Below are 24292 nucleotides of genomic sequence, written 5' to 3'. Positions count from 1 at the left end.
GTTGGACTCATTCACTGCATCCCCAGAACACAGAACAGGCCCCGCAGGGAGCAGCCACTTAGCACGTGTTTCCCGAACGAAGTTCCCCACACGTGCCCGATGCCCACCCACGGCTCCCATCTGGGCCAAGCTGCCTGCTCCTCCTGAAACGCCTTCATCAGCCCATCCCACCGCCACCTCCACCTCACTGTCTGCCTGGCAACCTGGTATTTACAGTTAGTGCAAGGCTCACTTTAAACATTACCTCTTTGTGATGCCTCCCTGACCTCTCCCAAATTAGGCACTTCCTTCTGTGTTCCCTCACTTCCTATAACAGCTGTCATAACTGTCTGTGAGCCCGGCAAGGGCAAGCGTTGTCTCATATTTGTTCTCGCATTCTCAGTGCCTGGCAGATGGCAGATGCTAAATAAATATTTATTGATGGACTCTGATGACCACTGGAGAGGCTCACAGAGCCCAATGCCCCAAGCTGCCCTCCTGGCCTCGTCTCCCTCTCCTCTAGCATAGGGAGCCCACACTCTGGGCAACGGAAACATCACATCATTCACTCAGCATCTTCCCAAGGCCATGTTTGGTAACAGTATTGTTTCCTCCAGGGGGAATGCTTTTCCAACCACCATCCTCTTTTAAAACGCATCTTGGCTGCCTCTTCCTCCATGAAACCTTCCTCAGTTCCTGAGCAGGAACTAATCCCTCCCTCTTCTGGGCTTCCCATCATGGTCGCTCTCCTGAGCTAATTCTGCCTCATTGTAGAACTTAACAGAAGTGTGCTGCCCGTTATCTCAGCAAATCGTAAACCTTCTCCGGTCACGAGCCACGGCTCACACACGTTGGTATCTCTCATCCCCCAAGAAGCTAAACGCTCAAATGCCCACTCACAGGCAGCCCATAAAGCATACACGGTGACTTGAATGTCATGTCAAGAAGCCAATAGCTCCCGACGTGAAAACTCGTGTGACTAACGCTAGGACCCCAGAAGAAACTTCCCCGGGTGCACGTCCGCACTTCCTGCAGGAAGGCAGAGACTGGGCACCTCCATCCCAAGGGCTCCTGCTCTGGGCACTCTCCATATATGCCCTCCCACCTTGCTCTTTGCCTATGCTTGCCCAGTCCAGCCCAGCTTTCTGGCCACACATGCCAGTGTATACTTGGAGCTCTCTTGGGACGGAGTGTTAGCACTCAGCCTCAGGGTCCATCTACTGCAAGCAAGTCCTGGTAGCTAATCTTGATCTGACCTCAGCCTTTGGGAGTCAGCCTCACGTATAACTCCTGTGGTGGCACCAGGGATAGAACTGACCCATCTCTACTACTATCCTCAGCATAAACACTCACACACAAGAATATAGCCAGATGCACACACAGTGTAGAATGTGATCAAGGGCTTAGATGTTGCAACCACGTTTAGTGTGAAGAAAAACACTGGGCAAAGTTTCTAACATTCCTCACGGTGTCCAGCTTGACGCAGATATTCAACAAATATTTGTTGAATGACTAAATTGCTTGCGTGCCCACCTCCAATGCCACCCACGGTCACTGATTTGACACTCCTCTGCCCCCTTGAAGCGCTGGCCTGTTCTACCATGCCAGGTGCCTGGTGTATCAGCAGTGCCCTAGAGGGATAGGGCCACAATCTTTGGTACCCAAATGTCTTCAGTTTTTCTTGAAGTTCACCAAACACAGTATGTTATCTCCCCTCTGGGTCTCAGTACCTGTACTAGAAGTTCCTGTCCTCCACACCCGATTCCTTCACCTGGCTTACTCTTGGTCACCCTTTAGATCTCCCTGATTTGCTTGCTACTTCTTTCAAAAAGTCTTTTCCAAGTGTCCCATCCCTGCCCCAAACTGGGTTAGGTGGGTTTCACTGGCCAAAGAAGGAAAACAACTTCTCTTGCTCTTTTTAGAACCGCTTATGATAGGCATCTGTAAGGTCAGCCAAATTTAAAAAACACATGAAGTTGCCCATGTGGTTATTTACCAAGTGCGTTCATGTCATATCTTTGGGGTGTCACAATTACCCTGGGGAAGGGTGTGATGATTTCCATTTCAGAGATAGGAAAACTGAGGCTCTGAGATACTAGGTGCCCACCTAAAGTCACAAGAGCAAGTAAGCCAGAGAGCCAAGTGTCAAAATCCATGTGTGTGCTTTCCATTTCATGGGGTGGGGCTGCAGTATTAGCAGGGATGGGGTTGGAGGTGGGGAGTGAGCTCAGAAGTTGTGTAGTCTGATCGCCTAAAATAGGGGAGAGGGAAGGGATTCTTCCCCCTTCATTCCACGCAACCCCGAAGAGTCCTCAACACGAAGGAGGCACAGCTTTATTTCTCTGGTCCAATTCTTTTTCCCAATCCTGGGCCATTAGTGAAGCATATTATAAACCTCTCTGTTTGAGATAAGCATCCCTATTTACCTGGCAATCCTTTGCTGGTAAAAGTTCTAAGTAAAGCTGACGAAATGGAGAGGAGCGCGGATGAGGTCGCAGAGTGATGGTTGGAGCCCTGCCCTGCCTGCTGCCCACGCCTCCAAGTCGCTGCCTCGGTCCCTACGCAGCCGGAGCAGTTATGCAAGCGGGTCTCAGCGGCCTGCGGAAACTCCTCCAGCTTCTCAGTGATGAAGCCGGTCTCCTGCAGGCCCTCCCGCAGGAACTTCTCATCCAGGGGCGGTGCAGAGAACCTCTTGACCCCCACCATGAAGAAGCTGGCCTCAAAGTCCCCGCTCAGCATCAGATGGCCCCTGGGCCGGGGCAGGGTCCTGAGGTGACACAGGGTGTGCGTCCAGGCAGGCCTGCGGGGTGGGATAGGCAGCCTCGAGGCACAGGCAGGAAATGAGGCAGTCGGCCAGGGGCAGGACCGCAGGTTCCAGGGGCCGCTCTTTCGGGATGTCCCACTTGAGTACCTGGTGGATGGCTCTCCTTAAGCGCTCCTCCTTCTCGGCCCACCTGTCTCTGGAGTGGAGGGAAAAGGAAAGAGGGGCCAGCTGGGTCACGCTTATCGCGTAGCCCGCGCACATCACTCTCAGCCATTCTCTGCTTGGCGCGCAGGCTCCCAGACCAGCAGGTCGCCGGTTTTACAGATGAAGATACTGAGTCCCAGAGGGAGACCTGGTCCTGAAACCAGCTGTGGACAAAGTCAAGCCCCGGACCTGCCGATCCTGCGGTCAGCGCTCTGTCTACCTGCAGGCCCTCTGTCGGCGATGCACCCCTGGCACTTGGCCCATCTCTTTCTGCTAGTCTGTGTTTAACACGACCCAGACGAGTGCCTCCAGAAACGGAAAGTCGGCCTGGAATCAGCTGAGCAAAACTACTAAGTGAGCTTGGGGCACTTTGTTGGGGCCCCCAGTCTCTCCATTACCTTTCCCTCCCTTTGTCCCCTGGCCACTCCACTCAACCTCCTCGTCACCTCATACATTTCCTTCTTACCTATACCTGTTCTCAGGATGCGGGCTGCATTCGTATTATTGTATGAATAAGGACTAGTACTTAAGGGCTTACCCTTTCCAGCTCTGTATGTTTTAAAAAGTCAAAGTCTTAACATATACACACTACTATATATAAAATAGGTAAACAACAAGGATCTACTTATAGCACAGGGAACTATACTCAATATCTTGTAATAACCTGTAATGGAAAAGATCTGAAAAAGAATATATATATATATATATATATATATATATATATATATATATGTATGTATGTATAACTGAATCACTTTGCTCTACACTTGAAACTAACACAACATTGTAAATTAACTATACCTCAATTTTAAAAAAGCAAAAAAAATAAAAAAGCTATAGTCTTAAGCAAAAGGAATAAGAATCTAACGTACAACCTCAACTATCTTACCTAACTAGGGAGGGTGATACTTGGGGAGTGCAAGGTCTATGGTGGACCTTCCTGATGCCCTGAAATTGAATGAAAATACACAAGGTAAGTAAATTCTGTTCCACTTGCAGTGCAAGATTGTCTTAATTCTAACCCCTATCTCCTGGGATCCACGAAAAGATTCCACAAGTTTAGAGCCCCCTGGAGCTTGTAACTGGAACAACAGGGGCACCAGCCAATCAGAATGGAGGAAGCCCAGCGGGTTCTCCATTTGCTTGGGCTCAGACCTTGGCATTCCATGTGGACCTTGGTGATGTTTCTTCCAGCTCTAGGTTTGTCTCTAGCCAGCTCTTTCTGTTCCCTCTTTTGGTCTTTATAGGATTCATATCTCACTCTTCCTCCTTTCTTCTTGGGGTCCCACTGACTTCCTTCCTTCTTTGTCTCCATCTGCCTTGTCATTTCTACATGAGTCCCATGGAAAATTCTTGATTCGGGAGCTAAGTGAAAACAAACAATAACCCCCTTACCTGTTCCCCTCAAGCTCACACACATATTTCACCACCGAGACCAGTCAAACGCCCCTAGCATCTTCTTTAGCCACTTCTCCAGCTCCTGGCAGTTCTTGTCTGGGTAGCTGATGGCAATGATCTCTCTGAAAGACTCTCAGGCAGAGAGGAGGTGGTAGATGGTGGGCTCAGAGCTGAGATCAATCAGGAGTTTTCCTTCCAGCCCACCTGTTTTAGAACAGGAATGTTCTGAATCGTCAGTACCAAGGCAGGGCTCTGAGGTCCACATTTCTCAAAAGGCTCCACTTTCCTTGTCCCATTGGGAGAGGCTACAGGGAGTCGGCCATCTGGGAATGGAAACTCCAGGACTGGGAACTTTGCCTGCACTAACTGCCCCAGCTCACTGAGCATGGAGAGTTTTGGTAGGAGGGGAGTGTTAGGGGCAGGGGTATTTGTTTGGTGGCTGGCTGTTAGAGAACCAGCTTTGACATTTCACTTGCCAATTTACCACTGTAAAGAAGTGTCCAGAGAAGAAATCTAATCACATTCCTGAGTATAATGGTTTCCCTATTCCAAGCACTCTTTGTTGACATGCCCTATGGCCCCACTGAGACTATCTGTAACATTCCAAAGATTGATCAGCAAACATTTATTGAGTACCAACTGTATTCCAGAAACTCGCTTGGCAGCCTGGGGACTAAAAGGAGAAATCAGGGCCTGCTTACAGAGCCCTTGGTCTCCCCTTCCTGTCTTGCTTCTCTTCAGCCACGAGAGATTGTGATGACACAAATTATCAGTAGCATTTGGACCCTGGCAAGGGGCTTCCAAGATAAACAACAAGGCTGAGAGGAGAGAAAATGAGCTTGACCCAGGGGTCCTGGCCGACTGCTACACTTAGCCTGCTCACTTGCTCCTGGGTTCTGTGTGGCGAGCATTGCCCTCTGAGGAAGGCACCATTGAGACCCTCATGGGCCTCGGGGCCCGATTGTACTCTCCTTGGTATGCATCCTGGACTTTATGGTATGAACGTAAAAAAGGAGATGGCCTTTGGCCAAATCGCTCCAGGAAGCTGCTCAGTTACTGGGAGTCCCTGGTTGTTCCCTAAAGCTAGGAAAAGCCACCCTGGAGGGGAAATTGGTGCCTTTGAGGGAAAAGCCGAGAAGCCAATCAACCAGCTGATGCCGATAAGGCGTGACTAAGCCGAGAAGCCAATCAACCAGCTGATGCCGATAAGGCGTGACTAAGCAAATTCCCTGCTTTAGGGGTATATATACGGCTATGCTTTGTTATTAAGCTTGCCTTGCAACCATCAGTTGCTTGTGCCCTTCTGATCCCATACCTTGGTGCGTTCAGTTCCCTACCCCCTCTCGTCGATTGTAGCTGCACTTTGAAGACCCGCCGCGGCTGGCGGCAAGTGGCGCCTGAACAGGGACCTGACGAGAGGGACATCTGAATCTCGGTAGGTGAATCCCCGGAGTTAAGAGTGAATGTGTGGCCACATAGTAAAGTTGATAGTAACTCGGGGCAATAGTCAGAAGTAAAAAAAAATATGGGACAAAAAGTATCCAAGGAGCGACCTGAGATCACTGATCAAGAGAAGGAGTTGTCCACCAGTGCTTTCCAGGCTTTCACAGCTGGAAATTATGATGTCTGTCTGCAACATCTTGCCTGCCTACAAGATATAAACAAAGACGATTATAAAATAATTTTGAATACGGCAGTAGCTGAGTTTTTCAAAAGTAACCAGGCAGCAACAGATAGTTTAAGACAGACACTTAACCAATTGAAGAATCAGGTGCACTCGGCTGTTGAAGAAATGGATGGACTAGATGATCTTGAAAACAGTATGTTGTATTACAATCAAGCAGTCATCCTGTATCATGTCCGATAGTATACAGAAGCCATATCCGTTGGTGGAAAACTTTATCAGTTCATAGAACCTTTTGAAGAAAAATTTGCCCAAGCAGTGTGTTTTTTGCTCGTAGACCTGTATATATTAACCTACCAAGCTGAGAAAGCTTTACATCTTCTTGCTGTTCTAGAAAAAATGATTTCACAGGGCAACAATAACAAAAATGGAAAGAATGAGACTGGTAATTACAGCAACAAAGATGGGTCTAATCATAAAGCTGAAAGTGGAGCTCTAATAGAAGCTGCAAAGTCAAAGATACTATTTTTGTGTTGAAGTATATGTAGGAGGACAAGGGACTTTACTGGCCGGCCATAGTTTAAAGGTAGTTAAAGCTGTTACGAGTTTGAAGTTTCCCTCCTTTTTTCCTTCTGATTTTCCCCAATCTGATTTTGAATTCTCAAATCTGGTGCACCTTAAATTATAATAATGGTACCATTCTAATTTCTTCAGTTTCTGTTACTAATAATAGTTTGGTTTTTTATAAGCATTGGGATTTGGGGAAGTTTGCATTGTCTTATTCTTATCAACCGGTTATTACTTGTTACACCCTCATATGCCTTGCTAATAGGAGAGTTACAGATTGAGTTTACTTCTGGTTCCTTAGGATATAATATAACTTGTCAGAATTGTATTTTTAGTACTTGCATTCTGCCTATGAAAGGAACTTTTTCTGTTATGATGTTAAAACAACCTTCCTATGTAATGCTGCCTGTAAATATTTCTGAACCATGGTATCATAGTACTAGCATGCAAGCTTGGCTAGAATTATCTGAAGCTTTAAAAAGACCTAAACGATTCATTGGAATATTAATATGTAGCATATTAGCCTTAGCCGCTTTAACAGCCACAGCCGCTACCACCGGTTTAGCATTAAGTAAAACTGTACAACAAGCATATTGTTAATCAATTGTCTAAAAATACCAGTATTGCATTAGCATGACAAAGTCATATTGATACTTAACTAAAAACTGGGGTTGATGAGTTAAAAAATGCTTTCATAGGTTTAGGAGACCAAATTATGGCTTTAAAATTGAAAATGCGTTTGATTTGCCATGCTAAATATACTTGGATTTGTGTGACTCAACACGCTTATAATGAAACTGACTGGGATTGGAACAAAGTAAAAATGCACTTTTTAAGTGTATGGACTGATGGACACATTAGTTTGGACATACAAAAACTTAATGCGGAAATACAAGCAATTCAAGAAGCTCATCTACAAGAAGATGGGCCCCAACAATTAATTCAAGGACTCTTGGATCAGCTTCAACGGTTAAACCCAATGCATTGGTTTCAAAATGGACTCACGGGATTGATTACCGTGGGGTCATGTGTATTGTTGATGTTAATTGCATTACCTTGTTTATTACGCTTTATTGTTGGACGTCTCGCTGCTCTTCGTCAGGAGGTGTATGGGTTGAAATTGCATTATCAAACTTTAAAAAATAAAAGAGGGGGAAAGTGTGGCGAGCATTGCCCTCTGCGGAAGGCGCCATTGAGACCCTCATGGGCCTCGGGGCCCGATTGTACTCTCCTTGGTATGCATCCTGGACTTTATGGTATGAACGTAAAAAAGGAGATGGCCTTTAGCCAAATCGCTCCAGGGACCTGCTCAGTTACTGGGAGTCCCTGGTTGTTCCCTAAAGCTAGGAAAAGCCACCCTGGAGGGGAAATTGGTGCCTTTGAGGGAGAAGCCGAGAAGCCAATCAACCAGCTGATGCCGGTAAGGCATGACTAAGCAAATTCCCTGCTTTAGGGGTATATATACGGCTATGCTTTGTTATTAAGCTTGCCTTGCAACCATCAGTTGCTTGTGCCCTTCTGATCCCATACCTTGGTGCGTTCAGTTCCCTACCCCCTCTCGTCGATTGCTGCTGCACTTTGAGGACCCGCCGCGGCTGGCGGCAGTTCTGCTGCTACATTTTGTTTGTTGTTGTATTTGTAGGGTACAGTAGCAAATAAATTGAAGCAGCCATCAAAGGCTTAAGAAAAACTGATGGCAGAAAATTTTAATTGGGAAATTCTGGCTATCAGGTTATGGTTTATTCTCATGTGAATGATGAAAAGATACCCATTATTTGATTTTAGTGGTCCAGCTGGCCTAACACCTGTTTTCATGGGCGTCCATGGTAAGCAGGCAGAAGAGTGGTAATGCTGAATTTGGAGCAAGGCTTTCTACACTTTCTGATGCCCTTGTAGTTTCTTTAGCCAGTGATAGGGAGAAGACAGGCCCACTCAGGACCACCAGAGACCACAGCTCTTAGACTTTATGGGAGGAGAAAATCTGACCTCACAAACTTTGAGGGCATCCCACCATGTACCATACATACATCAAGTGTATCTGAAGTCTTCAAATAAGGGAGTTCCACATACTCTGAAGATCCAAAGTTGCTGCTCATGGTCTGGCCACCCCTCCCCAGGCCCACCCTAAGCCTGTCCTACGATTAAAGAAGACCAGCATCTGATTTAAAATTTGCATGGCCACCCCTCCTCCCACACTCCCCCATCTCTCCCCTCAGAGGTGAAGGAGACCTGCACCTGGTTTAAAAGTGATATTGCAGCGTTTTAGCAGGAAATGGAGGACTTCATCACCCAAGGGATCCTGGTTCATCTTGAAGTAGTCCAGGTAGGACGTGCGTTCAAAATTCTCTTGATAGACATCAGGCTCCTTGGATTCCTGAAGAGCCATGGAGAGCAGTAAGCTTTGTCCAGGAAGGAGCAGCAGGAAATCTGATTCCCTGGGCCCTTCTTTTTTTGTTTTTTTCCATAAATTTATTTATTTATTTATGGCTACGTTGGGTCTTCGTTGCTGCACATGGGCTTTCTCTAGTTGCAGCGAGCAGGGGCTGCTCTTCGTTGTGGTACGCGGGCTCCTCGTCGCAGTGGCTCCTCTTGTTGCGGAGCATGGGCTCTAGGCGCGCGGGCTTCAGTAGTTGTGGCTCTTGGGCTCCAGAGCATAGGCTCAGTAGTTGTGGCGCACGCGCTTAGTTGTTCGGTGGCATGTGGGATCTTCCCGGACCAGGGCTCAAACCTGTGTCCCCTGCAATGGCAGGCGGATTCTTATCCACTGCACCACCAGGGAAGTCCCTTTGGCCCCTTCTTGATGGGGCTCAGGCTTCGTCCCTTCCCATCCCCCCAGAACACACACTGAGATGAAGACCAAAACAGCCAATGAAGGTCATTTCCTGAACCTGCCTCCCTTTGGCCACTCACCTCTGTCACACTCACCTCTCCAATTCCCTACCCCAGCCCCTAGGCTTTTCACTGGCTTTGGCTTGTATGGAAGGGTTTCTAGTCTCTTTTGCTCCATTTACTGCATCCTCTTCTACAGTGATTTTTCAAACCATTTAAAAAGCATGCCTAATTTTTAAACTAAATCGCCAGTGAAGCCCCAGTATAGATGAGTGATAATAGGATGGAGATGCCTTCGTTGGCTTTTAATTTTTAGCATTTTCTGAACTACATCTCCCAACACAACACCCTGGTTTCTGTCCTAGACAACTAAACGAATGTTGATAATATTTAGGAAAACAGGGAAGACAAGAAGAAGAAGAATGGATTTTAGTTGAGGAATGAGGAGGGTGAGAAGATGTGAGGAGATGGGTTTCATTTTGAGCATGCTCAAGTTGAAACAGAAAAATCTAATATAACCTGGATAGAAGTCTGGAACTCATAGAGAGAGCTCAGCTGGAGTTCCAGATGTTGTGGGATGAGTGTGCAAAACTGTTCTATGACTGAACTGTACTTCTTCAAGTCCCATGGAAATGGGTGGTAGACATATCTCAATCACGTAGAGCCTTCCTTCACCAGGGGTGGGGGTGGGGAACTTACTTGGTGCCAGGCACAGGGGCTGGCACTTATGTTTTGTCCATGCTCCTGGCACCCACTGAGATTATGTTGTATAATCTGGTCCCAGCTCCCTGATTAACAAAGGTTGCAACATCCCCTTTTCTCAACCTCCATGCCTGTATCTCTCTCTCTGCCCCCTTTCCATTCCCCACTCAGGAGCAAGGAAATAACTCTTCTGCTCCTTGGGATGCTCTGGGCTGTGAAACCATCACATCTCTCCTTCTCCTGCACCATGCTGAAAATAGGGACGAGTCTCAACACTTTCTAGCCCGTACTCACGGAATGGGCACAGTTTCCTATGTTCACGGTTTCCTAAATAAATAAAGGTAGAGGAGAAATAAAAATATAATTAATAATACAAATTTGTTTTTTTAATATGTTGAACTCTGTTATCTGAAAACAGAAGGTAAATCTTTTTTTAAAGTTTTCCATGGAATATTCAAAAATTGTATATAAAACCGCAGAGAAATTTCCCCAAAGTAGAAATAATATATTCTGTTCAAAATGCCATAAAATAGATACTAATGACAAAATCAGAAAACAAGAGACTCTACTATACAGAAAATTTTTAAATTTTTTGGATTAATGAGAAAACCAAAACAAAAATTTTAAACTCTGTAGAAAAAAAAAAAGAACAAAAAACTATATAGAAAGGATTTCTGCAGATAAGAATCTATAAGACACAGATAAAGCAGGGGAAGCTTCATGATCGTAAATATTTATGATAGATAGAACAAATAATGAATTAAGCATTTACACTAAGGAATTAAAAAAGAATCAATATGGCGCTTCCCTGGTGGCGCAGCGGTTAAGAATCTGCCTGCCAATGCAGGGGACACGGGTTCAAGCCGTGGTCCAGGAAGATCCCACATGCCGCGTAGCAACTAAGCCCGTGCGCCACAACTACTGAGTCTGCGCTCTAGAGCCCACCAGCCACAACTACTGAAGCCCGCGTGCGTCTTGAGTCCGTGCTCCGCAACAAGAGAAGCCACTGCAATGAGAAGCCCGTGCGCCACAACGAAGATCCAACACAGACAAAAGTAAATAAATAAAAATAAAATAAATTAATTGTTTAAAAAGAATCAATACATTTAAAGAAAGCAAAAGGATGAAATTGATAAAAATAAAAGCTAACAATAAATGAATGAAGTAATAAGTACAGAAGCCAGATTGAGCTCGGTGAAAGGGAGATGAAGAAATGCAGACAGGATTTAAACAACACTTCAAAAGCTTGGCTGTGAAAGGGAAGAAAGACGGTGGGCAGCAGCTAAAAGTGGATGAGCCTTAGATAGAAATAGAAATGCTAAATATTTTGACAGTAGAGGAAAGGCAAGGATGGGTGCCAACACAAGTCAGACTGATAGGAATGAGCAAGAAACTAACAGTTCACGGCTGGAAATTGGATTTTTTTCTGAAAATAACAAGTATGGAGGTACAGATATTTGAAATTTGAGGTGAGAAACAACAGCAAATGGAGGGCAAAGCCTAGAGACATACAGAATTATTAGGTATTTTCAAAGGCATGGATAACTGGGTAGGAGTTCATTCTTCCCAGAAGGTGGTTTTCTCCAGAGTGCTTAAAAGTCTGGGTGCAGGAAAAGTGAAGATAGTGGGTTGATTTAATGTTGGAATTTTCCTAAGCAGGTGGAACAGAAGGCTAAATGGTAAAAGTTAGAAGAAACAGCCATATATTCACTTATTGCAAATGCATTCATTGAACACCTATTATGTCAGATAATAGGTTAATGTTTAAGAGCATAGACTCTGCAGCTAAACTGTCTAGATTCAAAATCTAGCTCCACCATTTATAAGATATATCCTTGGACAAGTTATTTAATCTTTTTTTTTTCTTTTTTGCCTCTGTTTTTTAAATCTGGAACTCATGAAGACATTAACTTACCTCATGGAGTTGTTGAGAAGATTAAATGAGTTGATTCGAAGAACTTAGGACAGAAATTTCACTTCTGGGTACTTCCCTGGTGGTGCAGTGGATAAGACTCCATGCTCCCAATGCAGGGGGCCCAGGTTCGATCCCTGGTCAGGGAACTAGATCCCACATGCATGCCGCAACAAACAGTTCTCATGCCACAACTAAGGAGCCCCTGTGCTGCAACTAAGGAGCTGGTGAGCCGCAACTAAGAAGCCCATATGCTGCAACTAATGAGCCAGCTCCAGAGGTCTATGTGGGCATGTATTCATTTGCTAGGGCTGCCATAACAAAGTACCACTAACTGGGTGGCTTAAACACAGAAATTTATTCGCTTATAATTCTGGAGGCTGGAAGTCTGAAATCAAGGTGTCAGTGGGTTGGTTTCTTCTGAGAGCTGTGAGGGACAATGTGTTCCATGCCTCCCCACTGGTGTCCGGTGGTTTGCTGTCAATCTTTGACATTCATCGGCTTGAAGATGTATCACCTTGATCTCTTCCTTCATCTTCACATGGCTTTCTCTTTGTGCATATGTCTCTGTGTCCAATGTCTTTTTTTTATAAAGGACACCACTTCTATTGGATTAGATAGATGACCTCACTCTGATGACCTAATTTTAACTTAATTACCTTTATGAAGACCCTATTTCCAAATAAAGATCACATTGTGAAGTGTTAGGGGTTCAGACGTCAACGTATCTTTTGGGGGAACACAATTTAACCCATAACAAGGGTTCCCTGTCAGTGTTTGGTCAACAAACAGGCTGCACATGCACAGGGTGAGACTTTGTAAGAAACTGGCTGCTATGGAGTTGAGAGCAGAATGGAAATATAAGAAATCACATGATGCTGCAAGTCAGTGTTTAAGCCAGAGTGGAGAGATCTTCTTGTTACAGGATGTACTGTCTCAGTATTCAGCTGAGACACTAGAAAGTTCTGCTTTGGGGAGAAGGACTATGCCCTAAAATAAAGGCTACTTTAGACTCACCCTAACAAAGCCTAAAACCAAGCCTTGACTGCACAAAGAGAGCCTCTCATAAGTTAATTACCCGCCAAAACAAAACACAACGCTCTTTAAAGGAAAACAGCATAACCCAGACTCCTTCAGATAGATCACCCACAATATCTAGCCTACAACAAAAAAATCACTACATAGGCCAAAAAGCAGGAAAATATTACCCATAAAAAATAAAAGCTATCAATGGAAACAGACTCTGAGATGATCTAGCTGTTGAAATTAGCATCATGATCATCCAGAAAGTGGTTTGAAAATATATATTCCCAGGTACCACACCTACAGCTTCTCATTAGGGAGGTCTGGGATAGGTAACCAGAAGTTTGAGTGTATTTTTATTTTTATTTTTTCTTCTTCTTCTTTTTTTTTTTTTTTTTTGCAGTACATGGGCCTCTCACTGTTGTGGCCTCTCACTGTTGTGGCCTCTCCCGTTGCGGAGCACAGGCTCCGGACGCGCAGGCTCAGCGGCCATGGCTCAGGAGCCTAGCTGCTCCGCGGCATGTGGGATCTTCCCAGACCGGGGCACGAACCCGTGTCCCCTGCATCGGCAGGCAGACTCTCAACCACTGCGCCACCAGGGAAGCCCTGAGTGTATTTTTAAATAAGCAGAAAAAACTCCATGAGTTTTGGTGCACAGCTGGTGTGGGAACCAAGTACAGTGACTGACAAGCTTCAGAGGCTGCAAGATAAAGAGGGAATTTTGTGAAGAAGTGGGAGAATTGTACAGATGTTTTGTCCAGGTGGGAGAGGCTGGGCAAGTGACTAAAACACGAGATACAATTAGCTGATCTGAGGGTTCCTTTCAGCCATCACACCAGGGACCTTGTAGGAGGGAGCAAGGCGATTGTTACTCTCATAGCTCCTGAGTATTTCCGAGCGGGCAGTGGTATCACCACTCTATGGACCTAAAGTACGGTCGACCAGATGACCCTACTCCACAAAGTCTCTTCAGAACATTTCCTCCTTTTCATCCCTATCATCCAGACCCATTTTGGGCCCTCATCATCTCATAACTGAAAAGTTAATAATAACACCCCTTTCTTCAACAGGTCAGCAGCGGGGCAGGTGGGAAGGAGATCTAAGAGAAATAACAAACTGATGCAATGTTTGGACCTAGTCTGGCTCTTAATTCAAACAGATCAACATTTAAAAGTTATTTTTGAGGCAATCAGGGAAATATGAATATGGACTGAGTGATGATACCAAGAAATCATTTCTAATTTTTTAAGGCATTGAAGTTACATAAGAAAAATTCTTTTTTTAAAAAACTGAAGCATAGTTGATTCACAATGTTTGCTGTCTGGTATACAGCAAAGTGATTCAGTCATACATATATATACATATTCTTTTTCATACTGTCTTCCATTATGGTTTATTACAGGATATTGAATATAGTTCTCTGTGCCATAGAGTAGGACCTTGTTGTTTATCAAGAAAATTCATTTTTTTAAAAAGTATACACTGGGCTTCCCTGGTGGCGCAATGGTTGAGAGTCCGCCTGCCGATGCAGGAGACACGGGTTCGTGCCCTGATCCGGGAGGATCCCACATGCTGCGGAGCAACTAAGCCCGTGAGCCATGGCCGCTGAGCCTGCGCGTCCGGAGCCTGTGCTCCGCAACGGGAGAGGCCACAACAGTGAGAGGCCCACATACCGCAAAAAAAAAAAAAAAAAAAAAAAGTATACACTGAAGGATGTAGTGGGGCAGAGAAGGGAAATGACACGATGCCTGAGATTCTCTGTGGAATACTTCAACAGAAACAAAGAGAAAAGGAAAGAGAAGTGAAAGAAGGAGAAAGAAGGAAAGAAAGAAGAAGCGAGTGTGGCCAAATCTTGATAATGTTGAATCTGGGTGATGGGCTTTATGAGGTTCATCTTATTATTCCACTTTTGTGTATCTTTGAAATTTTTCATTAAAAAGTTTTCAATAAAGAGCTAAAACAGTGTCTGGCACAGAGTAGTATATTAATATTGGCATTTGTTGTCATAACAGTTGTGTGGCAAGCATAGTTCTTAACACCAACGATGCAGTGGCAAACACGGCCAACAGGATCCTGGTCCTCACGTAGCCCACGTGCAAGGGGAGTGGGGTCTGGACCATGATAAGTAAAGTAAAGAAGATAATATCAGACGGTGGTAAATGTTATGAAGAAACAAACGTAAATGGGACAATCTGGGAAGACGCCACGAAGAGGCAGTATTTGAGCCAAGACCTGAATTATAGGTGAAGGAGGCAGCCAGGCCAAGATTTAGGCAGCATATGCAAAAATGTGTTCTGTCTGGGAAGAGATAGAAGACAGTGAGTCTGGATACACTGGTAAAGGAAAGTGGGAGAAGATGGGTCAGGGAAGTAGACAGTGGCCAGCAAGGAGAGAGGAATGGCTGGCTAGAAAGAGGTAGTCCCATGGTAGGCAGGAGTAATACAATTAGGAAAAGTCTTGCTTGTGATAACTTGAAAGACAGACCAAATATATACTGAGCCTACAGCTCTAAGAGAAACTTTGGGGAAAGGACCAGAATGGTAGTGTATGTTGGTTATACTCCAGCATTTGTAGCAAGATATTATTGAGATGAGTTCAGGAAAAAAAATGACAAGTTTCCAAAAGGAAATAAAAGAAAATAGGGTGTATCCAGACATTTGTGTGTTTTGGGTTTTGTTTTTTTTGGATGTAGGTAAGTTGACTGTTTCTAGGCCCTATGTATTGAATAATTACAGGAAATAAGACTGGGAAAGGCTTCAAGAAATAAAGGCTCATTATTAAAAATTCTCTTACAAAGGGATTCATTTCCGTGGCAAACATCAAATTAAGAGTGTTATGATTCCACCCAAGCCAGCTCTTTCAGATGGCCCCAAGGCAGCCACTAGGAAGTTGACAAGGAGGCTTGGATTTGAGGAAGAAGAAAAATTACTACTAATAATACCAATGATAAAAGCAGTTTTGACAACTATGTGTAGGAAAGAATTTTGGGTGTGGTTACCAGCATGAGGAATGGATTGGAAGCAAATAGATGTAAAGGTTGTTTTTTTAAGAAATTGAATTGCCAAAAAACCCCATGAACCTGTTCCAGTAAAGGCCTTGGAAGGTTGGAGCTTAAAATCACACTCAGCCCCTGAACTTGTACAAGTAGGAATCAGGCTGTGCTGTCCTGAGGGAGGCCCACCTCCCAGAACCCACTTCAGATGGGCCAGGACACATGATAGTCAAGAAATGATTTCCAAGAGGCTGGAGCCAGGGGTTTCAGAGAACAATGGACAAGGGGTTCCTCCCAGACCGGAGATTCAGAACTTTCCCCATTGCCAGGGCAGGGGAGTCTTCATGAGTATCTGTGTACAAGGGCTCCACCATCCCTGTGGACTACGGACTTGGATGTGTCCCATTCTTCCCATGGCAAAAGGCGATTTTTATTGTAAAGGAGACTGTAGTGGATTGGATGGCGTCTTCCCCAAATTCATGTCCGCTGTAACCTCAGCATATGACCTTACTTGGAAATGGGGTCTTTGCAAATGTGGTTAAGGTAAGGATTGAGATGAGCTCATAGTGGATTAGGGAGGACCCAAAATGCAATGAGAATGTACTTAAAAGAGACAGAAACAACACAGAGAGACACAGAGGGAAGAGACCCAGGTAAACACAGAGGCAGGGATGCTGCCACAAGCCAGGGAATGCCAGGAACCCCAGGAGCTAAAAGAGACAAGAAAAAAAAGTCCTCCCCTAGAGTCTTCAGAGGGAATGTGGCCCTACTGACACTTTGGTTTTGGATTTCTGGCTTCTATGCCTGTGAGAAAACAAGTTTCTGTTGGTGGAAGCTCTCAAGTTGTGGCAACTTGTCATGATAGCCATAGGAAAGTGATGCAGGGGATACTGCCTTTTGCAAACCTCTTCCCAACAATAATACAAATGACCCCTGCTCACATGATTGTTAGAAATGAGTCACCTGGCCACACCTAACTGCAAGAGAAAGATAACCTTAATTTATACCAAGAAAGGGCAGAAAACTGATTACTGCACAAAGTGGTTTTACTAAATGTTTCCACGCTGCCCAGCATGGACTGTTGTCATTTATTTTAGCTGTATACCGTGGATGGGGGTGGGATACAGGTAACTTGCTTTTTGTTCAAAGAGCTGATGGTGAGGGCTGTGTGTCACCCAGAGGGTCACAGATTTTGAGACAGATACAATGACAGGATGGAATGTGGGGTTATTTCTCTTTGGGAGTGAGTATGTTCCAAGTGTGGGAAGAAGAGTGTAAACAGATATTTGGTGACCAGGAGGACAGACTGTGGCAGAAATTGCTAGTTCTTCACCAACACTCAATCTCTCCTTCCTCTGCACGTAGCTGGAAGACGTTTTCCTGTCCCCCTTGCAGTTAGATGTGGCCATGCGATGGAGTAAAATCCAAGGGAATGAAAGCCGGAAAGATACATATCATTACAGGGCCAAGGTTTTTAAAAAGAAGGCACGTCCCCTTCAAACTCTGTCTCCCCTTCTTCTGGAAGATGAAGATGATGACAGGGCCTCCAGGGATGGCAGAGCCACAGGATGTAGAGAAGAGCCACCTGTCAACCAAAACCATCTACCTTGGATAGCTGAAGGAGTGAGAAATAAACTTCTTTTATATTTGAGGCATTGTATACTTTGGATCTGTTTGTTATTGCAGCTAGCATTATCCTACATACCCAGTGGAAGAGACAGGCATGGATACGTGTGGACAGGGCTTCTGAAAAAGGCATGGTACGTTTGAGACGCCTGCTCGACATTAAAATGTATGTGTCAGCTAAGCAGCTGAGTCTGGAACTCAGTGGAAAACTCAGGACGAGAGAGAAAAATTCAGGAGTCATTAGCACGTATAAAAGTGACAGAAGTAGACACCACAGGGAGAAGTATATAGTTAAGGTCAGAGGATCAGGGAAGCATTCGGAGATAGTCTAATATAATATCCAAAGTTCAGTGGAGGAAGATGAAGGAACCAGCCAATGAGACTGAGAAGTAGCAGCCCTTAGGGTAGGGGGTAAAACCAGGAGAGTAAGCGTTTCCAAAAGGAGCCAGGGATCTAGAAAGCTGCTGAGAGATCAAGCAAAGCTAAGACAGCAAAGTAGCCGTGGTATCACTATTTTGGAAGATGGAGCCACTGATGACCTTGATAGGACAATTTCAATGGAGTAAAGGAGATAAAACCCAGATCAGAAAAGGTTGTCAGAAAAATGAAAGAAGACAATGTGTATAGACAGCTCTCTCTAGAATTTTGCTGTTCAAAGGAGGAGGATTTGGGTGTTAACTAAAGAGGGACATGGGGTCAGGGAAAGTTTGTTAAAATGGCAGGTATTTGTAAAGCTGATGGGAATAATTTGGTTGAAAGGGAGAAATGGATGCCGAAGAGAGAAAAGTATGGAAGGAAAGAGTTTGGAAAGATAGGGAGGATGAGACCCAGAGGCCTTCGATAGGAGGATGGACAGAGAATCCATTAGACGTGTCACTCAGGGTCTCACTTTATTGGGCTTCTTGGTCGTAGGGATTAAAGATGGCCTGGTCTCATGAAGGCAGGCAGGCAGGCAGAGATCTGGGCTAATGTTGTGTTGTTCTTGGGGCTTATTTTCTTTCGTTGTCCTTGAGACTTCAGAGAAATCTAATTTAAATGTCCCAGGCTGGTCTCAGCTGTGCTCCGGGGAATTAAGGGAGAGGTCAATTGCCAGGGCTTGGGATAACCAGTGTTAAGGAAGAAGGCAAAGTGGCAAGAGATTTCTGAGAATAAGGTGGATATCAATCAAATTAAACTTGCATGGTCCAATCCCCACCCCTACCCCTACTCCCACCACTTTGTGGCTTCCTCCCTTCCCAGATGGGGATTTATTAGGAAAAGCCTTTTCCTTTCTCTGCCCGTCAGACCAACCATCATGCATGCATTTCCCCCTTCTCACCACTTGGTGTCATTAGAATCTCACTCTAAGCTGGCCCTCACCCTGATCCCGGTGGAGGGAGAAACTCAAGTGAAATGCTGTTTCCTAAACAAGTGCTAACAGGTGACGTGGAGCCAGAGGTATCCTTTGCTCCGAGGATCTTTCCAGTTGGCAAGAGTCATAGAATCTTAGAAGTTGAGCGTTGGGAAGGGTCTTCCAGACCATTCAGTTGAATCCATTTGAGATGGCCAGAGGTGCCAAGAGGCATGGAGAGAGACAAAATGACCCAGCCTAAGACCACTTCCAATCAAATCATTTGTAGACCCAAATGTCCAAGGCATGGGAGGGTCCACTGCCTCCTGGAGAATTCTGTGGAGGGTTTGGAGGCAGGCATGGGCTCACCTGCTGTATTAAAAGGGAAGTTCTAGTTAGAGACAGGAGCTGACTTTAGCAGCCATCCATTATGGCTTTCCTAGGCTCTCTGAAGGTTCTCTGGAAGTTAGAGTTGGCCCCATTGCCCCCGCCTCCTACTGTCACCTCTCAGGCCCTCAGGGATGTAGCTGGGGCCGCCTGAGCTCCTGTGCACCCCTCCCTTGGCCTGCCTGCCTCTCTCCCAGTAGCAAAGCTTTTGAGGAGCTGGATTTCCCAGAGGCTGATCTTCGCTCAGTGTAAGACGAGGCCCCGTGGATCCCTGGGGTTTGGGCTGGCTGACGGCATCTTCCCATCCAGCCTTTTGGGATGGGAGGAACAGGATTTGACAAGGCCAGTTGGTCAGTACGGGCACAGCTGGGAGAAAAAGGGTCAGGATAGAAACATCGACTAAGAAGAACTTCTGGAAAGCGCAAGTGAACTTTCTCCCAAGCAGTTTAAGGTGGTTCTTTTCTGGCATAAGTCTGGACCACATTTTCCCCTTACGCAGCCCGACCTGGTATAGCAGGGACCCCAAAGAACCAAAGTCCCTTACAAGGGGATGTACTTTCCCAGCGCCTTTCCAGACCTGCCAGAGAGGTAGAGGCACCTGCAGCTAGTGTCCACTAGGTGGTGACAGAGTCCCAGTGATGGCAGCAGAGGCTCCTGGGTCCTGGTTATGAGGGCTCCCTCCAGCCCTGGAAATGAATGTCTAGGCCACCGGCCCCCCATTTCAGGCCAGCCCTGAGGCTGTCCGCCTACCCTGCCAATGTATTACTTTCATTCTGATAGCCCTGTGGCGTTTAGAAAGCTGATTCACATGCCTGCTGCAGCTGACAATGTCCTGAAGGTAGACAGGGCAGGCATTACTGTACCCCATTTTACAGTTGAGGCAAAAGGACCTCAAAGTGGTTTTGAGTTACAGTCAAGGTCACACAGTGAGAGTGGCAGACTGGCCTCAGACTCAGGTTCTCTTGACTCTCGACATCAGGCTCTTTCGGCCAGAACTCAGCTGCCCCTGTTCCTTAGGGGGTGCCCAGCACAGCAGCCATCACGCTGTCAATCAGAGCAGAGCTGGATCCTTGATTCCACGGGTCCACATGCTGCACCCCGATGGGGCCCATCTGGGCTTCAAAATGCTGCCAGGCCCCAAGGCCAGGGCCCAGCTCTGCCTCATGGGACCTGAGGGCACTCAGAGAAGCAGACTGTGCCAGGCAGCATGGTGACGCCACCCTGCAGAAGCCTGCAGCGGGCCCTGCCCTCCAGACCTGCCCAGGTGTGAGCGGTGGACGGGGTGGGCCTGTGGCCGAGGTTGGACTTAGGTCTGCCCTGGGAAAGGCTACTGAGAGTGAAGGAAAGGCTCTCGTGCCCACGTTTCCAGCCAATTCTGGGCAGGAATGTGAACGAGGCAGAAAAAGCCGGGAGATAGAGGCTTTGATTCAACAAAGGACTTCCCGCCTCATTACAAGGAGTGGAAGCTGTGAGAACATACAGCTGAACGGAAATTGGGTGGGTTGGGACACCCAGGGGACGACATCTCCTGGACAGGCGGCCTGGCGGAGAGGAAAGAACACAGCTGATGGAATGAGAAGTCTTGGCTTCAAGCCCCACCTTTACCACTGACTGTTTAGAGTCACAGTCTCAGTTTACCCATCTGTAAAATGGGGCCAGTGCTCAGCACCTCCCAGGAGCTGTGAAGACCGAAAGGAGGCTTCCAAGGGTCCCCCAAATAGAAGATCCCTCTGGGGGTGAGTGGGGGGATGTCGAGAGCTCCTGCCCTATTGAAGAATCAGAACCAAAGAAGGAGCCTCTCCCTTGGGTCAGGGAGTAGGTGGGGCAAAGGCCATGACTTTCTCTTTGTTGTCCAGCCCCGGGGGCTCCATGAGGGGACAGACTTGGGGGCTGGGTGCCAGCCTGCATCGCTGCACCCGCCCCCTGGGGAGAGGCAGAAGCACCCAGCCGGTACAGTCGTGAGCTTTGCTATTCATGTAGTCGGTCAGTACGTAAAGGAGGGCTTAAGCTTAGTATTCAGCAATCAGTTGAGAACTACAGGGTAATTAGCGCTGCAGGAGGCTGCAGGGCTGCGGAGTCAGGTTTAAATGAGTGAGTTCACTTTCACTGAGGGGCCCCCCCCCGGGAGAGCAGAAAACATAGCCCAGAGAGGAGCCCACCCTCCTGTCAGCCCACGAGGGGCAAGGGCCGGGGGTGGGGATGGCGGGGTCCAGAGCCAGAGAGAGAGCTGGGGGATGGGCCCCCATCATGGCCAGGGACCAGGTGTCTACATACACGTGTACACACACACACACACACACACACACACACACACACAGAGCGATGCCCAGGCAGCTCCCTGCCTGAAATGCACCACTATCCTGGGCTGGCTGTTCCTCCCTTGGCACATGACAATCACAGTTCAGGCGTCTCTATGAACTGACATGGGCACGTGTGAGGGGAAGCAGGGCCACCTCTGCTGAGGTCTGTACGCAGCCCGTGACATGCACGCGTGGAGGTGCCTGGGTGGCAGGTGGGTGATGTGTTCCGACTTACCCAGTTCCACCGTCCCTGGCAACTCCGACCTCAACCCCTGATGCTAACTGCCTCTCCTTCCCTCCTTCTCCCCGTCTTTCTCCCATCTGTTTATTCAACAAAGATTTATTGGGTGCTGACTGTGTGCCAGACAGCACTAGGCTCTGGGAATATGAAGGTACACAACACACAATTCCTGCTCTCAGGAAACTTAATGTTGGCTTCACGGTGACAGTTAAGAAAGAGGGCGATCACAGCGCACTAGGACAACGGGGCCGGAGGGGCACCGAATTCAGCCTCAGGGCCACCGGGGAAGCTTTCCCGAGAGACTAGGGTTTGCACGGAGACCTGAATAACGAGAAGCTGAGACCAAAGGGAGGTGAGTGTGTGTCGGTGATGCAGTTCCTAGAAGAGGAAACAGCACACGCAAAGGCCCACAGGGGACGAGCTCAGCGTCTTCTGGAAACCATCTGCGGTCAGGAGCACAAGGTGGGGGGTGGCTGAGGACATTTGCAGGGGGTGGGGGGTGATCCTGAGATGAGGCTGGGATGGTGAGAAGGGGTTTTTTATCGTGGAGGGTCTTGTAAGCCTTGTTCAGGAGTCTGACTTCCATCTGAAGAGTAATGAGGGGCTTTAATCAAAGGCGTGACATGATGCTGTTTGCATTTCTGGGAAGTCCCTCCGGCTGCCGCAAAGCAGAGGGTGACAGAGGGAGGGAGAGCGCTTGGGGTCAGTACCTTTCTGTTCTCTCCCCTTCCCGGTGGGGGTGGGGGGTGAGGGGCTCTGGGGCAGCCGGGTGGTGAGCCCTGGCAGTGTTGAGCTGGATGGAGAAGGCTGTGGCCTTGGACTCAGCTGGACATCTCTGTCTGTTCACCTGCCGCAACTTGCTGGAGTCTTTAGCAAGTCTCTGCTGGCTCTGCCCCTGGGCTCTCCCCCTTCTGGTGGGAGGGGGGCCCCCTCAGAGCGGCTGGAAGGAGAGCTGTTAAGGCTGATACGTGTGGCCCCAGTGCCCGCCAGAACCCCAGGAGCCTCGGCCAGGAAGGGACGTTGCGCCTCTGTGTGGGCCTGGTAGGGGTCCCACCTAAGTCCCTGGAGACGCATCCAAGAGGGATGCAGCCCCTCCCTCGGTGGCCTGGCCCCTCCTCTTACCCCAGCAGAGCGCCCTCTTGGCCAGTCCGGTCCTGGAGGAGGCTGCCCATCTCTGGAGGACTGGGGCAGAGGGCAGCTGCGCCTGGGCTGGCGGGGGCTGGGCAGGGGGCGGGGTGGGGGATTGAGGCAGGCCAGGGAGCGTTCTCAGGCTGGCCTGGCCAGGGCCCCTTTCTCTCCATGAGATCATATCTGGGTCAAAGAGCATGTAAAGCAGGCGGACCCCAGCGGCCACACAAAGCCCATTCAGCCCGGCCCCTATTCACTCACCTCCTCTCCCTCGGAGACCGCGCACTGCGACCCCAGCGCAGCGCCTAAGCCCCAGCTTTGATGTCCAAGAACAGAAAACGGCGATTAAATGTTGTTTTAAAGAGGGAGTGCTCACTGCCCTCCCATCTGTCAAGAGAAAGCTGAGGCCTGAGGGGGAGGAGGGGATGTAGGGGACTGGGAAGAGGCGAGGGGAACAAGCAGGGACCTGGAGAAGAAAGGGCTGGAGGGATAGCTTGCAGGAACGGGGCAGAGGCTCAGAATCAAACCAAATATATTTTGGGCAAAGGATTGTCTTCCAAGATGAGAAATATGGGGAGAGGAAAAGCATACTGGAGAGACACAAAGGCCAAAAGAAAACCCCAAGAGAAATGAGAGACAGAGAGAGAGAAGGGGAGAGGAGTGGAGAGGAGGGAGCAAGATTGGGTGAGAGGAACAGAGAGAGATGAGGCGAAGGAAAAATGACAGAGCGGAGCAGAGAGACCAGGAGAGGAGAGAAGAAAGTACAGCGGGACAGAGCGGCCACCCGGCAGAAGGACTGTCATCCAGCCAGGGAGGCAAGTGTAGCTCCGGGTGGTTTGCAGCTCACAACCATAGGGTCACACAGACCCCAGCCCAGGATCCCAGAGCACAGGGGCTGAAAGTCCCCTCTTCCAGTCAGCGCCCAGAGCGGGCAGGTTAGGCAGGGAATTGGGCCTCCCTGCAGGCTGGTGCCCGGAGGGTATCACGTGGAGGATGGTTCCCAGTGACTCCCGGATGATGCTGGAGGCCAGGCTGGCCCCGGAGGCCTGGCACTGGTTTCACACCCTGGAGGGGCCGTCACCACCCCCCCTGCTGTGTTCCTAAGTCTGGTGACAAGATGGATTATTTTGATTATTCTGGTCAGCGCTGGGCAGGTCAGACGGCCTCGGGCAGAGGTGTTGAGCCAGCGTGTCTGAGACTGGGTGGAATTGGCTTTCCGGCTACATTTACCGGCAGGGCAATGCTCCCATCCCCAGGGAGAGGAAAGCAGACACACCCAGAGAAGC

At 47.7% G+C, this 24292-nt stretch overlaps 1 pseudogene; it reads right to left on the bottom strand.

Annotated features, from left to right (window-relative positions):
* Nucleotides 1-633: 633 nt before the first annotated feature.
* LOC131760364 (nicotinamide N-methyltransferase-like) lies at nucleotides 634-5862 on the bottom strand (annotated as a pseudogene).
* Nucleotides 5863-24292: the final 18430 nt, after the last annotated feature.

Source organism: Kogia breviceps, chromosome 7 (genome assembly GCF_026419965.1).
Source record: "Kogia breviceps isolate mKogBre1 chromosome 7, mKogBre1 haplotype 1, whole genome shotgun sequence".
In the NCBI taxonomy this organism is placed as follows: domain Eukaryota; kingdom Metazoa; phylum Chordata; class Mammalia; order Artiodactyla; family Physeteridae; genus Kogia; species Kogia breviceps.
This window is presented reverse-complemented; position numbering and strand designations above follow the sequence as displayed.